Source organism: Gracilinanus agilis, chromosome 2, assembly GCF_016433145.1.
Source record: "Gracilinanus agilis isolate LMUSP501 chromosome 2, AgileGrace, whole genome shotgun sequence".
Taxonomy (NCBI): domain Eukaryota; kingdom Metazoa; phylum Chordata; class Mammalia; order Didelphimorphia; family Didelphidae; genus Gracilinanus; species Gracilinanus agilis.
Genome location: NC_058131.1, coordinates 194,911,510 through 194,931,012, shown reverse-complemented (window position 1 = coordinate 194,931,012; position 19,503 = coordinate 194,911,510). Strand labels below are relative to the sequence as shown.

The 19,503-nt window shown below is 34.1% G+C and overlaps 1 protein-coding gene and 1 non-coding gene across 6 annotated transcripts in view; both read right to left on the bottom strand.

Annotated features, from left to right (window-relative positions):
* The window catches only part of ERICH1 (glutamate rich 1), a 160,676-nt gene that overhangs the window by 71,508 nt on the left and 69,665 nt on the right, over positions 1 to 19,503 (bottom strand). The gene's annotated exons all lie outside the window — the stretch shown is intronic.
* LOC123238307 lies at positions 6,670 to 6,776 on the bottom strand. The gene has a single exon (XR_006505510.1). It is a non-coding gene; the product is annotated as a U6 spliceosomal RNA (small nuclear RNA).

The window sequence follows — 19,503 nt, the reverse complement described above, 5'->3', positions numbered from 1 at the left end:
TAGACAGAGGGTGTTGGTATGAGTTGACTATGATGGAATGATATCTAATAAAATAAAGGGTTGAGAAAGCGAGATACACTGGGAGAAGGCAGAAGGGAGAAGTAGAATGGGGGTAAATTATTTCATATAAAAGAGGTGTAAGAGAATATATATAGTGGAGGGGAAAATGGGAGTGGTGCCAGACAATGCTTGAATTGTACTCTCATCAGAATTGGCCCAACCAGGGAATAACACAGACACTCAATGGGGTAGAAAAATCTATTTTACCCTATGAAGAAGTAACAATGGAAAAGGATAAAGGAAAGGGAATGGAGGTGATGGAATGGAGAGAAGATTGGGCATGGTGGTAGTCAGAAGCAAAACTCTTTTGAAGAGGGACAGGGTGAAAGGAGGGAGAGAAGGATAAATGGAAAACAGAGAATACATGGAAATACACAATTATCATAACTGTGAAAAAAAGTTAAAAGCAAGTTTCTCTTGTATAGGCATTTCTGAAATATATAGAGAACTGAATCAAATTTATAAGAATACAAGTCATTGTCCAATTAATCAATGGTCAAAGGACATAAACAGGCAGTTTTCAGATGAAGAAATCAAAGCCATAGTCATATGAAAAACTGCTCTAAATCACTATGGATTACAGAAATGCATATTAAAAAGAAACCTGAAGTACTACCAAACACCTATTGGATTAGCTAATATGACAGAAAATAAGAATGACAAATATTGGAGAGGATTAGTGAAAAAATTGTGACACTAAAGCACTGTTGGAGGTGTCATGAACTGATCCAACCATTCTGAAGAGAAATTTGGAAATATGCCTAAAGGACTGTAAAACTGTGCATACTCTTTGATACAGTAATACCACTACATAATACTGTATCCCAAAGAGATTTAAAGGAAAAGGATTTATATGTACAAAAATATTTATGGTAGCTCTTTTTATGGTGGCAAAGAATTAGAATTTGAAGGGATGTCCATCAATTGGGGAATGGCTGAAAAAGTTGTGATATATGACTGTGATGGAATACTATCATAATATAAAAAAAATTATAACCAGGATGCTTTCAGAAAAATCTGGGAAAGTTTACCTGAATCGATGCAAGACAAAGTGAGCAGAACAAGGAGAACAGTGTACATAATAACAGTAAGCTGTAAGATGATTAACTGTGAATGACTTGGCTTCACAGCAAAAAGATGATCCAAGACAATTCCAAAGGATGAAAAATGCTATCCCTATATCTAGAGAGAGAACTCCTAGAGACTGAATGCACATCAAATCACACTTAAAAAAACCTTTATTTTTATTGATTTTCTTTTTTTGGCTCATGTTTTCTTTTACATGATTTAATATGGAAATGTTTTATATGAATGCATAAATATATTATTATATACACATAACCATTATTATATATGTCATATACATATATATATATATACATACATATGTATATATATATATAAAACCATTATCAATTGCATGCCTTCTCAATAAAGTAGTAGAGGAGTGAGGGAAGGATGAAGGAAGGGGGAGATTTTAGAATTAAAAATTTTAAAATAATGTTAAAATTATTTTTTATATGTAATTAGGAAAAATAAAATATTTAAAATAGAAAAAAAGAAGTTCAGACATGACTTCTTATTTAATCTTAAAAGATGGTTGGGTGTTGGGAAAAGTAGTAAGTACTTTTTCTTAGTAATTCAGATTATTTTTATTAGATTATTTTAATTCAGACTATTTGTCTTAAATGGGATCATGCTGTCTATATTCCAGCTTCATAACTATATTTTCCCACTGCTGCTTAAGAAGATTTTTTAACTTAAGAAATTTTTGTAGCTGGGCCATACATAATTAGTTGTATGTCTATTTAGCTTAAAAAATGAGACAGTTTTTTTTAACTTCATATCAGCCTAAAGGAACATCTATGTAAAAATCTTTGCTATATTTAAGGGAAAGTGGAGTTTACAGATTTATCACAGATTTTTATATTTGACAATTGTCACAGTTTTGGTTGCAGACATTTTGTTTTTACTGCCTCCAGTTCAATCCAATCATTTTAGTAATTATAGTATGCATATGTTCATACTCAAATGATAAGTTACATAATAACACTTTAGTTAAAAAAGATTTTCTCATAAAAATACTCAGCTTACACACATTAAAACAGAAGCTAGTTTTTACTACTACATGGTAATTCACTTATCATTTACAAATTATCATAATGCCATTTTCCATACAGGTTAACCAAGTATATTTCACTTCTTCAAAGACACAATAATTAAAAATACATGCATAAAGTGACCAAGTGAATGAGATTGAATGGGATTAAAGAATTTAATAAAATAAATGAAGCTATGTACAGAATATCTAATAACATTATTTTGATAAAATAAAGCCTATAATTGAGTTTATCACATTGCTAGTTTTAATTTTGATTTATAAATTGATAAAGAAATTTCTGCTTAATAGTGATGTGTGATTCAAATTAAATATTTAACCATCTCAGGTAGCAGAAAGAAGGATACAAAGTTATAGTTACTTACCAATATCACATTAACATCCCCATAATGGAAGATAAAAAAGATAGTCTTAGTGGGAGTTAAAACTATTCTAAGTACTTACTTAGCTTGTTTTTTCTAAATTGATCTGTCTTTTAGAGTACTTTGGAAATAGGAAAAAAAGGGAGAAAGATGGAGAAAATATCCTTGCATGTGATGACTTAGAAGGGATATTAAGGGAAAGAGGGCAGCAGAAAGGTCTTGTGTATCATATGCTGTTAAATCGTTGGAACTTATTCATCACACTATATAGTTCTGGAAAAGCTAGCAATAATAATAAGGTAAGAGAAGGGAACTAAAGGAATAAAAATATGTAAGGAGGAGATAAAGGGTTTACTTGGAAAACCCTTAGGAATCAACAAAGGTACTGAGACAAATAACAGCTTCAGCAGAGTTGCAGACTGCAAAATAAACAGCATTTCTATAAGCCACAAACAATAATAGAAAGGGAAATTCCTCTTCAAATAACTGCAAAATGCATAAAATATCTAGAGATCAACCTCCTTAAGCACACAAAAGACTTATATAGGTTCAATTACAAAGTGATTTAATGCTTAAAGAATTAAATACAACCTAATTAGCTAGCAGAATATTCAGTGCTCTTGGCTAGTCCATGCCAATAAAAATATGACAGCACCATTAATTTATATTCAAAATTAATTTATATTTTTAAAGCTCTATCAATCAAATTATCAAGAGAATATTTTACAGAGATTGATAAAATAATAACAAAATTCATTTTGGAAAAACAAAAGGTCTAGAATTGCAAGGAAAATGATGAAAAGCAATAAGAATGAAGAGGAAATTACACTTCCAGACCTAGGATTATATTATAAAGCAGCAATCATAAAAATCAACTGGTATCTCATATTGGTTAAAGAATAGAGAGACAGATTGATGGTATAGGCTTAGACAAGGGAGTTTCAGAATCAATAGAGCTCACTAAACCAATGTTTGACAAAGTGGGGGACATAAATTATATCTAGAGTCATGATGGAAATTTAATGAAAGGATAAACAGAAGCAATTTTACAAGCAAGATAATATGTATTATTTGCAGGAGCCAGCTACCTGTCAAGAAATGGGTCAATGACTTGCCTCCGTTTATGTCAAAGACTCTGAACAAAAGGACAGACCCTTTTACAAGTTTTGGAGAATCCAGAACAAGGTAGGTGATATCACAGGTTTGAGGACACATGACTGGTTGCAAAAGTAAGGCAAAGGGAACAACAAAATTATTTGAGATTTTGGTAATGAGGCTAACAACAATCCTGCCTTTTACCCCATCCCTCCATCCCTAAGAAGTGCTCATTATTTTTATAAAGGTGTAAGATAACAAACCAGATATCCCTGAAGGATAGCTAGACAGTATGAAGATATTAGACCCAGCTTCCCTGTGTTCATAGGCATTCCCCCAGGTTAGATAAATTCCTTGAGGCAAGAATAGATCAATGATTAGCAGGAGAGCTGGATTTGTAAACTTAGCCTATTATAAACCAATCAAATCTCTAAAAGAAGTTCAGAAACAAAACCCCACAACTTAAGCAATAATAGAGCAAAAGCAGTTACAGGACAAAACAAATATATGTAACTAGGATCACAAAGAAAATGATACAGGAGCAGTTCAATCTTCTCACTAGGGAAAAACTTTCTATTTGATAAAAACTGTCGGAAAACCTGGAAATCAATCTGGCAGAAATTAGGCTTAGACCAACACTTTACACTATAATATACTGTAAATGAATATGTGACTTTAATATAAAAGATCAAGGTGTAAAAAAATTTTGAAGAGAAAGAGATCTCATACCTCTCACAGTTATGGGTAAGAGATGCATTCTTAATCAAACAAGAGATAGAGGCAATTAAAAGATAAAAATAGTTTACTGGATAACTTGAAACTACAAGTCTTCTGCACAGACACTTTTAATGTACAAGGAAGGAAGTAGATGAGTGGGAAAAAATCTTTGTATCAAATTTTTTTGATTATAGGATAAGGATTTGGTATTAAAAATAAATAAATAACATAAAATAGCCAAAGGACGCTGAATAGGTACTTTTTACAGGAAGAAATATAAACTATCAACAACTATACGAAAAAACCCCACTTCAGATAATAGAGAAATTGAATTTGAATCAACTTTGAGATTTTGCTTCAAACAGCTCAGATTGACAAATATGACAAGGGAAGAAAATGACAAACATGGGAGGAGCTGTGATAAAACACATATAATACTGTACTGCTAGTGGAAATACAAAATGGTCAGAAAGTTACCAAACTGTCCATATTCTTTGACCTAACATTACTAGGGAAAGTATACAAAAATATTTATATCAGTTATTCTCTTAGTAACACCAAAATGGAAAGTAGCATGTCCTTTTAGAGAATGGCTAAACAAATTTTGTTATATAAATTTAATGGAATATTATTGTGCCATAGAAAAGACTTCTATGAATTAAAAATGCAGAATGAATCTGGAGGGCAATTTGGAATTATGTCCAAAGGGCTATAAAATAATGCATTCCTTTTTATCTAGTAATACCACCCTAGGTCTGTATTCCAAAGAGATAAACAAAAAAAAAATGAGAAAGGACCAACTTATACAAAAATATTTATAGCTGTACTTTTTTGTGGTAGCAAAGAATTGGAAACTAAAGGGTTGTCTCTCATTTTGGGAATGGCTGAACAAATTATGGTATATGATGGTGATAGAACACTATTGTGCTGTAAGGAATGACAAACAAGATGATATCAAAAAGAGTTGGAAAGACCTATGTGAACAGATACAGAGTGAAACAAGCAGAACCAGGAAATCATTATATACACAGTAACAGCAATATTACATAATGATCAAATGTGACAGACTTAGCTACTATCAGCAATACAATGATCCAGAACAAGTCTGAGGAACTTATGAAAAAGAATGCTATCCACTTCCAGAGAAAGAACTTTTGCATTAGGAATGCAGATGAAAGCATATGATTTATCACTTGTTTATTTGGGCATATATTTTGGGGTTTGGGTTTTATAAGATTATTCACTTACAAAAATAAATAACACCGAAATTTGTTTCGTGTGATAATACATGTGTAACCCAGATTGAATTGCTTGCCAGCTCCTGAAGGGGGGGGAAGAAGGGAGGGAGAAAATTTGGACCATATAAAGTCAGAAAACTTATGTGAAAATTTGTTATTACATGTAATTGTTAAAAAATAAATTATAAAAAATTCAGAGTGAAATGAGCAGAACTAGTACAATTTATATAATATCATTATATATATATTTGAAACTTTAGAACACTAATCAACATGATGATAAATTAGTCCAAAAGGATGAAGATGAAACATATCACTCATCTCCTAACAGAAATTATGACCTTAAAATACATTAAAAATGTCTTCTATCTTAGAATCAATACTATGTATTGGTTCCAAGGGAGAAAAGTGGTTAAGTCTAGCTAATAGCTGTTAAGTGATTTGCCCAGGGTCACACAGGGTAGGAGGCCAGATTTCAACCTAGGACCTCCTGCCCTGGCTTTCAATTCACTGAGCCACCTACATGCCCTAGGGATAAAATATTTTTGGATAAAGTTGATGTGTGAATTTGTTTTGTCTAACTATGGAACTATGCAAAGAACTTTTAAATTTGTTCATGAGAGGAAGTAATAGCTCAGTTTAATTTTAAAATTCTTAATAATTGATAAAACTAAAAAACAATAAAATAAAAAAGGACCAAGGCATATCAAGCAAAGCATAACCAGAAAACCAAAATATATAAAATCTGAAATTATGTAAATGAAAGGACTATAAAAAGCAGAATTGATTAGTTATGTAAGGATGGGGGATGGGACAAAAAGAGCCAATAGAAGGCCTTTGGTGACAGTTGGTGACAGTTGAGAGACCAGAGGAAATTCTGGGTAATTCTCCGGAGGAAGAAGGGGGAGTTCCGGCAGAGGACTGAGAGAGGGAGGAGAACATCTCAGCTCGAATGCAGTCCTGAGGGCTTCCTGAGGATCTTTCTTTGGACATTGAAACCTCGATTCCCTGATCAAAGGCATCTCATCGCTTCTCACCCAGCAAGACTTCAATCATAGAGTCAGCTAAGTTTTGGGACTCCATTTTGGAATGCTTCATGAATTTGCGTGTCATCCTTGCGCAGGGGCCATGCTAATCTTCTCTGTATCGTTCCAATTTTAGTATATGTGCTGCCGAAGCAAGCACTTGGGACTCCATTTTGGGAGCGATCTCTTGGGCTCCTTCTCCCATTACCCAACCTTGCTGAGAGACCCTTTCTGGTCTAACTTACAATTATAGAAAAGGATAGAAATAGAAACAGAAGGAGAAAGGACAAGAGGGGAGACGCTTAGGAGTGGGAACCCCAAAGATTCCCACTCAAGTGACGGACCCCATAGAACTAGAGAAGAGGGCACCCTGAATCCCTCTGTCCTTTACCCCTTTCCCCAATCCCTATATTGATATTAATAAAAGATATTCATTAGTCAGATAGTGTTCCAGAATGCCTGAGAGATGAGGGGGAGGGGAATCACAGCTTGGACTGGCTGCCTCCATCTTGAAGCCAGACCACCCTCTGTGAAGTTGACTGACCTTGGGGGAGGTTTGTGTGAATCTCACCCTCATTCAGAATCGGACTGAGGTCCCCCATACCTCCTCTTCTAAGGAAGCCTCATCCCCAACTCCTGTGGGGTGGCATGACTATCCAGGTCACCCAGTTTAGGGGTGATGTCCCCTCGAAGTCTCAGGAGTATATATTTGGCAAGAGGAGAGAGCTAGAAGAGAGTCTCACCCTCATAGACTCACTCTCTCTCCCTTCTATCATAACATTTGGTTACTGCTCTCATTTATTCTTAAAATTATAATGACCAATCTTGATTTTGAATAACTCATGACAAAACTACTGATTACTTTTAAGTATATGATATCAGGTTTGTCATTTTTGCTCAAAACTTATAGACTGAAGCTTAAGGTCTTAGGGGAACCCTTCCTACAACCTGGAAAATGTTTTGGGTTCTTCTATTGTAAAGACTGCTGGTGAACACTCAAATATGGTACTATTCAATACATGAACCCATAGATTTATTAAAATGCAACTAGGTTTGTCATTCTTGTTAGCTTTCTTGATTAATAATTAGGCATAATTAGGATGAATCTGAATTACCATCTCACTAACTGTCTAATTATAATATTGCAGTAGGTTGCTCCTGAGAATAGATTTTTGATGGAACTAATTAATTTTAAGAACGTTTCATTACCTGAAGCACTTTTAAAAAACATTTGCTCTTTGACTCTCAATCCACATTTCTTATTTTCTTATAGTTGGGCAACTTAAGTTGTTGCTTACTTCAATACAAAACAAATTGTTTCAAGAACCTTTTTAACTATGATATGTTTCTGCCACCCAAACTATCTATATTTATAGTACATATTATATATATATATATCTATCTAAATATATACAGCATTAATTGGATGCTTAGAGATTATTTCTTTGAAGGAAACTCAAAATTAATTCTGGTATAAATAATATTTTGAAGAATTATTAATTTATATGTATAAACAATTTCAAAAACTTTTTTTTGAGAATGCATACTAATAATATAGGCAATTAACCAAATATTTTTCTCTCTTAAAAATGTGTTGTCTCCAACAAATGGATGTTTCATATTCAAATTTGTAGATTAAATTTGAGAGGAAACATATGTGGTCTATATATCAATGTAATTTATCCACCTTTGTAGGTTTTTGCCAGGCTCTTTGACAAAGGAGCAGATGATGAGGGGCATGAATACCATTTGAACATGAGACCAGCTCCCTGTTCTTACATCCTACATCCTTTTATTTTATTCACCGAGTTCCTCATTACTTTGCCTTCCCCACTTCTAGATCTCCTTGATAACAATTTTTGACTCATTCTTAAGATACTTCTTTGCTCAGCTTAAGATAGGACCTCCTTCCTGTTATTTTCGACAAAAGCCCAGTTATGATAGTTTCTAGGAAGACTATTTTTTTACCTCCAAACTAATTGAATGTGGATTCAGTAACATTCAAAGTAAATAGGTAAAGCCTCCTGAATCAAGTTTAGAGAAATGGCACATTTGACCTCATTCTCAAATAAAAAATTGCAGTATTGGATTGTTCATTATCTTATGATGCTATGAAATTTGGGAGATTCTATGAAACCACTTCAAATGTTCCTCAAATGAAAAGACAAAAACTGCTTTGTTTTAAAATTTTTTCATCTATGGATATAAATTGATTGCCCTTGTTAGAAGCTAAAAAAATCAGGGAAGTTTGATCCATTTAGATCTACTGATTATCATTACTGTTGTCAAAGGTCCCTTTTTCCTACTCAGCTTCTGGTGAAGTAGCACATGAAATTTGAGTTTCCTTGGATGTTTGAAGGGAATCTATTGGGATATCAATGATTTTATTCAAGCTATTCAGTCAACAGCTATATATTATCTACTGGCTTATTCACTCAAATAAAACATATTTTTATAAAATAAGAGTCCTAAGAATAGGATGAAAAAGATAATATTCTACAGGATAGAAGAGGAAAGAAACCCCATTGAACTTGGAGACTTGAATCTGAGTCCCAGCTCAGTCATCTTCTAATGGTATGATTTGGGCAAGTCACCTTCACTTTTTGGGACTCAATTTGCTCATTTGGGAAATAAGATTAGAGCATATAGTCATTAAGGTCCTTTCCAATTTTACCATTCTATGATTGTAGGATTTCTTTTCTGAGATATATGTAGCCAGAATTGCCCTTGATGGAACCAAGCTAGAAGATGAGAGCCATCTGGTGGAAAAAGCCCAGAAACTCACCCTCTACTGCAGGGTGGTCTTGGGAGTTGAAGAGATACTGGACAGTCTCAAATGGTCACCTTCATCAAATGCTGGTCCATAGTGACAGATTTCAGAAAATCAAGTTGTCTTTTTATGCTATTGATTGTAATTCAGAACAAGAGATTTGTATGACTTTTCTTGTTTTACATATTTTTAAACATGGATAATAGGTGGTATGGTGGCTAGAGTTCTGTACTTATAGTTAGGAAGACCTGAGTTTGAATCCTAACTTGCTGTGTGATCTTTAATCTTTCTTTGCCTCAGTTTTCTCACCAAAAAAATTAGGATAATAATAGTACATACCTCACAGGGTTACTATAAGGATTGAATGGAATAAAATTACATTTATAAATCTGTAAATCTTAAAGCACTATATAAATGTTAACTATTCACAGTGATAGGTAAATTCTATATTCCTGATATTTCGCATTTACTCTGTGACTATAGGCAGCTAGGTGGCAGAGTACTGGACTTGGAGTCAGGAAAACTTGTCTTCCTGAATTAAAATATGGTCTCAGACACTTACTAGCTTTGTGACTTTTGGCAAGTCACTTAACCCTGTTTGCCTTAATTTCCTCATCTGTAAAATGAGCTAGAGAAGGAAATGGCAAATCATTCAAGAATCTTTGCCAAGAAAACCCCAAATGGGGTGATGAAAAGTCAGACATAACCACTACCATCACAACTGTGCTTAGTCAAGTGGCTATTTGAGACTCTCTCAAAAAAAGTATGATTCCATTTAATGTTTTTTTTTTTTTACCAGTTGACAGATATATCATGATTTAAATAAAAACTCCTAATAAGAATGAATGCAGAATCTCAGCAATGTGATAAAAGATTGAGATGTCTAGACTTATAACATTTGGTATGCTCCATTCTGATATCTGCATAAGGAGGAAATGTTTTAAGGGATTTAGATCTTAAAAGTCTTATGTTACTAAAGTCTGCTACAAAAAGTTTTGATAATTATTAATTTTTGAAGGGCTAGCTTTCTTCCTTTGCAAGAATATCACAAATATAAGAATAAAACATGAATTTCCTTTATGAAAGTGATATTGAGGAATAAGTTTCTATTTCCTTTATACTTCTCCCCAATTGTTCTATATGCATTTATAATTCTACTTATGAACATATGTAAACTTGTGAAAATGATCTGCTGCAAATCAGTTATATGTGTGCATTTTTATTGGTAAATGATATTTTATCTTTAATATTTTTCCCAGATTACACATATCCAATAATTTTAATAATTATTTTCTAATATTTTGTGATCCATGTTCTTTCCCTACCTCCTCCTTGAGAAGGCAGAGAATATAATATAGTTGTATATATACTATCATGCAAAACAAAATCCCATGTTCATCATGTTATGAAAGAAGATACATAATGGTTTTACTAGAGAAAATTCATAGAGAAAACAAAGTGAAGAATGGTATGCTTCAGTCTGTATTCAGGCTCCCTATCAGTCCCTTCTATACCAGTGGATAGCCTTTTTAATCATGAATCCCTTGGAGCTGTCCTGGATCTTTGCACTGATGATAACAGTTAAGTCATCCACTGCTGATAACTGTACATTATTGCTGTTACTGTGTTNATATATATATATATCTAAATATATACAGCATTAATTGGATGCTTAGAGATTATTTCTTTGAAGGAAACTCAAAATTAATTCTGGTATAAATAATATTTTGAAGAATTATTAATTTATATGTATAAACAATTTCAAAAACTTTTTTTTGAGAATGCATACTAATAATATAGGCAATTAACCAAATATTTTTCTCTCTTAAAAATGTGTTGTCTCCAACAAATGGATGTTTCATATTCAAATTTGTAGATTAAATTTGAGAGGAAACATATGTGGTCTATATATCAGTGTAATTTATCCACCTTTGTAGGTTTTTGCCAGGCTCTTTGACAAAGGAGCAGATGATGAGGGGCATGAATACCATTTGAACATGAGACCAGCTCCCTGTTCTTACATCCTACATCCTTTTATTTTATTCACCGAGTTCCTCATTACTTTGCCTTCCCCACTTCTAGATCTCCTTGATAACAATTTTTGACTCATTCTTAAGATACTTCTTTGCTCAGCTTAAGATAGGACCTCCTTCCTGTTATTTTCGACAAAAGCCCAGTTATGATAGTTTCTAGGAAGACTATTTTTTTACCTCCAAACTAATTGAATGTGGATTCAGTAACATTCAAAGTAAATAGGTAAAGCCTCCTGAATCAAGTTTAGAGAAATGGCACATTTGACCTCATTCTCAAATAAAAAATTGCAGTATTGGATTGTTCATTATCTTATGATGCTATGAAATTTGGGAGATTCTATGAAACCACTTCAAATGTTCCTCAAATGAAAAGACAAAAACTGCTTTGTTTTAAAATTTTTTCATCTATGGATATAAATTGATTGCCCTTGTTAGAAGCTAAAAAAATCAGGGAAGTTTGATCCATTTAGATCTACTGATTATCATTACTGTTGTCAAAGGTCCCTTTTTCCTACTCAGCTTCTGGTGAAGTAGCACATGAAATTTGAGTTTCCTTGGATGTTTGAAGGGAATCTATTGGGATATCAATGATTTTATTCAAGCTATTCAGTCAACAGCTATATATTATCTACTGGCTTATTCACTCAAATAAAACATATTTTTATAAAATAAGAGTCCTAAGAATAGGATGAAAAAGATAATATTCTACAAGATAGAAGAGGAAAGAAACCCCATTGAACTTGGAGACTTGAATCTGAGTCCCAGCTCAGTCATCTTCTAATGGTATGATTTGGGCAAGTCACCTTCACTTTTTGGGACTCAATTTGCTCATTTGGGAAATAAGATTAGAGCATATAGTCATTAAGGTCCTTTCCAATTTTACCATTCTATGATTGTAGGATTTCTTTTCTGAGATATATGTAGCCAGAATTGCCCTTGATGGAACCAAGCTAGAAGATGAGAGCCATCTGGTGGAAAAAGCCCAGAAACTCACCCTCTACTGCAGGGTGGTCTTGGGAGTTGAAGAGATACTGGACAGTCTCAAATGGTCACCTTCATCAAATGCTGGTCCATAGTGACAGATTTCAGAAAATCAAGTTGTCTTTTTATGCTATTGATTGTAATTCAGAACAAGAGATTTGTATGACTTTTCTTGTTTTACATATTTTTAAACATGGATAATAGGTGGTATGGTGGCTAGAGTTCTGTACTTATAGTTAGGAAGACCTGAGTTTGAATCCTAACTTGCTGTGTGATCTTTAATCTTTCTTTGCCTCAGTTTTCTCACCAAAAAAATTAGGATAATAATAGTACATACCTCACAGGGTTACTATAAGGATTGAATGGAATAAAATTACATTTATAAATCTGTAAATCTTAAAGCACTATATAAATGTTAACTATTCACAGTGATAGGTAAATTCTATATTCCTGATATTTCGCATTTACTCTGTGACTATAGGCAGCTAGGTGGCAGAGTACTGGACTTGGAGTCAGGAAAACTTGTCTTCCTGAATTAAAATATGGTCTCAGACACTTACTAGCTTTGTGACTTTTGGCAAGTCACTTAACCCTGTTTGCCTTAATTTCCTCATCTGTAAAATGAGCTAGAGAAGGAAATGGCAAATCATTCAAGAATCTTTGCCAAGAAAACCCCAAATGGGGTGATGAAAAGTCAGACATAACCACTACCATCACAACTGTGCTTAGTCAAGTGGCTATTTGAGACTCTCTCAAAAAAAGTATGATTCCATTTAATGTTTTTTTTTTTACCAGTTGACAGATATATCATGATTTAAATAAAAACTCCTAATAAGAATGAATGCAGAATCTCAGCAATGTGATAAAAGATTGAGATGTCTAGACTTATAACATTTGGTATGCTCCATTCTGATATCTGCATAAGGAGGAAATGTTTTAAGGGATTTAGATCTTAAAAGTCTTATGTTACTAAAGTCTGCTACAAAAAGTTTTGATAATTATTAATTTTTGAAGGGCTAGCTTTCTTCCTTTGCAAGAATATCACAAATATAAGAATAAAACATGAATTTCCTTTATGAAAGTGATATTGAGGAATAAGTTTCTATTTCCTTTATACTTCTCCCCAATTGTTCTATATGCATTTATAATTCTACTTATGAACATATGTAAACTTGTGAAAATGATCTGCTGCAAATCAGTTATATGTGTGCATTTTTATTGGTAAATGATAATTTATCTTTAATATTTTTCCCAGATTACACATATCCAATAATTTTAATAATTATTTTCTAATATTTTGTGATCCATGTTCTTTCCCTACCTCCTCCTTGAGAAGGCAGAGAATATAATATAGTTGTATATATACTATCATGCAAAACAAAATCCCATGTTCATCATGTTATGAAAGAAGATACATAATGGTTTTACTAGAGAAAATTCATAGAGAAAACAAAGTGAAGAATGGTATGCTTCAGTCTGTATTCAGGCTCCCTATCAGTCCCTTCTATACCAGTGGATAGCCTTTTTAATCATGAATCCCTTGGAGCTGTCCTGGATCTTTGCACTGATGATAACAGTTAAGTCATCCACTGCTGATAACTGTACATTATTGCTGTTACTGTGTTATGTTCTCCTGATTTTGCTCACTTCATGCTGCATCATTTCATAGAAGTCTTTCCAGGTTTTTTTGTGATCTTCCTATTTGCCATTTCTTATGGAACAACAATATTCTAAGTAATATTCTAAATCATGTTACCACTTTGACTTTATCTTGGTATATGACATGTGCATTTATGCATTGATATATTTAAATTAATAATAAGCATTTTCTAAAACATCAAAATGCAATATAAGAAATCATGAATAACTGCTATAAATTTCTGAGGATCTGTAATATTCAATATTTGTTCAATCAAAGCCACTCAGATGTCAAAAAAGCAAACCATTTCCACACTGAAAATTATTCTCCTACGTTTATATTAGTATCATTAATGTCACTTAACATTAACAGACAGTGTAAGTAATTTTCAGTCCAGATATCCAGGGACTTTGTTTACTTGGTACTGTAACTGGAATCTTGGGCAAGATGAGTTAAACTGTTCTCCATTCTCTTTTTTTCACCTTAGGAGAGTGTTTTATTTTTCTTCTAAATTTCTGCAAGTCAGACATTTATTACCATATTCCTCCATAGGATCTTAATTACTTATAAACAAAATTTAAGAGACTGGCCATGACAAATGGAGACAAAATTAGCCAATTAGCAGGTTTTAAAAAATTAAAAAAGGTGACAATTTAGTATTTATAAGCACCTTTATAAAAGAAAGTTTTTTTAATGGAAATACATAAACATTTGACATGACAAAGCTTTATTTAATATGGTTTGGTCTCCTAGGTGATGCTTGGTGTTTTTCAAAGATTAGAAAATGTGTGAAATAAAATATTATATTAAAAAAGGTCACAAAGCTAAGAAGTGTCTGAGGCCAGATTTGAACCCAGGACCTCCTATTTCTGGGTCTGGCTCTCAAGCCACTGAGCCACTTCGCTGCCCTCTGTTCTCATTTTTAAACTCAATTCCCTGTGAGGTAATTAAGGTAAATATTTTCTCCATTTTACATAGAAGGCAAACAAGATCCAGATAAGTTGGGTGACTTATCCAAAGCCAAAAACAAAAAAAAGGTTAGATGAGATGGACAATAGCCTGCAAAGCACCATATGTCTGGGAGTGTGATAGAATGTGTTAAAGTGGATGAACGGAGTGGAATGGAGAACCCCAGTTACCAAGCTATTCACACTTACACCACTTTTAATCTGGCTCCAAGGCAGGTAAAATTTGATTTACCAAGGAAGGTGACATGGGAATAGGATTTGAAAGTATTCTGAGTGGGGGAAGGGAAGGGAAGAAGCATTTACTAAGTATCTCTTATGTGACAGACACTGCGCTTAAATCTTTAAAATATCTCATTTGATCACCACTACAACCCTGGGAAGTGAGTGCCACAATTATTTCCATTTTACATGTGAGGAATCTAAAGCAGACAGAGATTGACTAACTTCCTCAGGGTCACAAAGCTAGTAGTTGTCTAAAGCCACATTTGAACTCAGATCTTCCTAAATCTAGGTCCAGTTCTCTAGCCACTGTGCCACACAACTATATTTGATTGGGCATTTAAATCCATCAATCATTCACAACAAGCAGTTATTAAGCCCTTACTCTATCCAGGCATTATCCTAGGTGCTAAGAATTCAAAGAAAAAAAAATAGTCCCTATTCTCAAAGAGCAAACATTCTATTGGGAAGAAATAACATTATATAATATATACAAAATGAATACAAAGTAGTTTGGGGAGAAGAATCAATAAACATTCATGAAGCACCTGCTCTGGGCTAGGAACCATGCTAAGCACTGAAAACACAAAAAGAGGCTTAGACAATTTAATGGCGGAGACAACATGCAAATAAAATATACATAAAGCAAGCTACATACTGGATGAATAGGAAGTACTTAGAAGGAAGACATGAGAATGAAGAGGGTCTGAGTAAGGTTTCTAGTTGAGATTTAAGGGAAGCTGCAGAAGTCAGTCGGTGGAGCAAAGGAGAGGAAGCATTCCAGGCATGGAGGACAGCCAAAGGAATACCTAGAGCTGAGAGATAGAATGCCTTATTAATGGAATGGCCAGGACACCAGAAGGAAAAGGAAGGGAACAAGCATTTATTAAGATTATTATAATCTATTATGTGCCAGGCACCAACCTAAATGTTTCACAAATATTATATCATCACAACAACTCTGTAAGGAAGTGGTCAATATTATCTCCATTTACAGTTAAGGAAATGGAGGTAGATAGAGACTAGATGTTAAGTGACTTTTCCAAAGTCACACAGCTAGCTAGTGCCCGAGATCACATTTGAACTCAGGTCTTCAAAATTAAAGTAACCTTAGGGGCTCCTAACTGCATCTAGGATAAAAGAAAAACTCGACTGTTTTAAAGTCCTCCACATTCTGGTTCACATCTTTCTTTCCTGATTTTATAAAAAATGATACCCTCCATCCTATCCCCATACTCTATATTTCAGTCAAACGGGCCTCTTTTCTGTTTTTTTTTTTCTATGTGACATTTCTGCTCCCACCATTCTTCTTTGTGCAGGTTATCTCCTTTTGCCTGACATGCCTTTCCTCCTCACTTAACTCTTGGAATCTCTAGTTCCTTTCATCAGTCAACTTGGGTGACAAATTCCACATGAGACCATTTCTGATTTCTGCATTTGTAGTTCTCTTTTGTATTAACTAATTTATATAGCATGCAGTTTCCTCTCACAAGATATAAGCTTCTTGAGGGAAGGGTACATTTCTAAAGTGCAAATAAATGACTGATTAAAAATCTAATGTTAGATAAGGGCTAGTCTATAGCATCCAATACCATTTAAAGAGTTCTTACAAAGCATACTGATGAAGGAGACTGACCCTGGAATATATAGACCTGTTTATTGCACAGTCAACAATGGTCAAGGCAGTCCTTCCTGACATGTTTGCATTGGATCACTGAATTTGATAATTTTGTCATTAGTAGGCATGTCTTTAGCCTTATAAAAAATAGGAAAGCTGCTATTCTAAGCAACTGAGGCTGTTATCATTTATGGGTAGGATAAAAGATGTCATTTTCCTAAATGAGTAAGTTTACCTTGGATTGAAATTGCACTAACTCTTTAATCTGGAGCTGACAAATATAAGTCAGTTCACTTTTCCTCAAGTGATAGATGAATAAAAAATGAGAGGCAAGAAAGAACATGAAGAAATAATAAGATGAGTAGCAAAGACAAGAACATCCATTTTAACAAAAACAGGAAGGATAGTGATTAAAGTGAGATAAAAAGAAAGGAGTCACGGAGAAGGAAGTTGAATTAGAGAAAACTAGTAGTGTAAAAATCTACTTAAATCTACTTAAAAATTATCAGAAAAATGGAAAGGTTATAGGGGTGAACACAATATATACAATCCCAGTAGCTGCTTGGCATAACACTCTGAAACTAAGACCAGTAGTCCAGTACTGAGAGCATGCACCTTCTAGGGAGCTCTTACAGTCCAAAATAGGGGATTTGGCAATTCTGCTTTTGGAAATGTCTGTAATGAAGAGAAATCCCGCCCTTGATTTACAGCATGTAAGTGATGTTTCCTTGTCCCCTTATTGCATGGAGAAGAAAGGCCACGGCTACTCACTGGCTACTGAGCTAGAATGCAAGAGTGCACACAAAGGTTCCAAAGGTGAAATTCTGCCTGTCTCCCTGGCACCTATGAAATGAAAGCGAAGAAATGCCTTTGGGTGATATAACAGATAGTTTTTTTTCCTGTCTCTCTTTTTTTTTATTTTTCCTTGTTTCTAGGTGAATAAACATCAGAGAAAGAATAGTTTTCTAAGGTCTGAGAGATCAGAAGAACCACCAGATATCCAGTAAGAAGAGTATATAGCAGAGTATGCTGTAGCCACAGCAAACAAATGTGGTGAGCCAACATAGCCCCAAGGAGTGAGCTGGCAGCTGAGTCTTATAGACTTATAAGATTTATAGAGAAATAGTCTTCTGAGAAAGGGAAAGACTTATTTGCTCTGGAATTTAAAGATTTTGCATGACCAAATTTAAAGTACTAAATGTACAAAATATATATCAGCAATTGGAAAAAAAACTTATTTTCTTTTTCACAAAGAAAATAAATACTAATAAGAAACTAATAAGTACACATTAACAAAGACTTAAAATATCTCGTTATAATTCCTCCAAAAGGTAAAGGCACTTTGTGGAACTGTTGAGCAGATATTTCTTTTTTCACTTCAGACTTGTGCTGTTCAACCAACTCACAAGGTTTAGCCAAATCTTCTGGTTAATAAGGCATGAGTTTTTAAATCTTATAGTTTCAGGATGAGCCCGCATGTGGTGGTCTATTTCCTTCTCAAAGAAGCAGTGTAATTGTGGGAAGCAACTCCTCATTGGGTAATTGGCCCTAACTCACAAACATAGAATTTTCAAACTCATAAGATTGGTGTTAAGTTCATAACAGGTAAGTGGAAATGTTCATTTTTTTTTAAAACCTTTACCTTCCATCTTAGAACCAATAATGTGTGTTGGCTCTAAGGCAGAAGAGTGGTAAGGGCTAGGCAATGGGGGTTAAGTGACTTGCCCAGGATCACACAGCTAGGAAGTGTCTGAGCAGATTTGAACTTAGGACTTCCCATTTCTCAATCCACTGAGCCACCCAGCTGCCCTCAGAAATGTTCATTTTTCAAGACTGCTAGTTGCTGGTCACAAATGTGTACTCAGAAGGAAACACAAAGGCTGAAGAAACAACCACAAATGCTATTGAAGGGAGAATGAAGAGATGGGGAAAAAAGTGCTTTCTCTCTCTTACTGGCAGGCCAAGGGAGGGTCCATAATTCCAAATAGTTGTGCTCAAAAGATCAGTGGAGTCCCATTAGACTCTCCTTGAGATGGGAGATTCCTCTTGATTCTGAGGTACATCATCTTTGGACTGCAAGCATGGACCCAATTAGAAGTTGCTAGATCACATATGCCTTTTAGCAAGGTGTTAAGAGGACATGCCCAGCTCCACAAGATGTACACCACTCCACTCCTAATACATATGATTCAAATATGCCTTACATAGTAGAAGAGTCAACATCTCTTCTAAAAAACTCCTTGAAGATCATGTGCTTAAGGAATTTTCCTTCTCACATTTACAGAGTAACTTGTAATTGTCCTCAATTCCTCTTATTTTGGCTTCTAGTCTGCTTTCTCAACTACTATGCTGCTTTGGCTTTTTATCTGCTTGCTCCCATTCCTAGAGTAGTAAGCAATCAAAGGCATAGGAAGGTCCATTTTATGGTTCAACTCTGCTGCTAAAGGAAAAAAAAAAGCAAACTGAAATCTTAAGGAAGCCCTATATCTCTTAAAATTGCAAATACATTACACTGTAATGCTAATACCTGCTTTAGTACCTATACTAAATATCCCTTGAAAGGGTACCAAAGGAAAAGATAATTACAGAGAACTATAGAGAGAGTATGGCTGAACAAAGCAACTATTTTGGGAATATTCTCCACTCTCGAAAAGTTTCT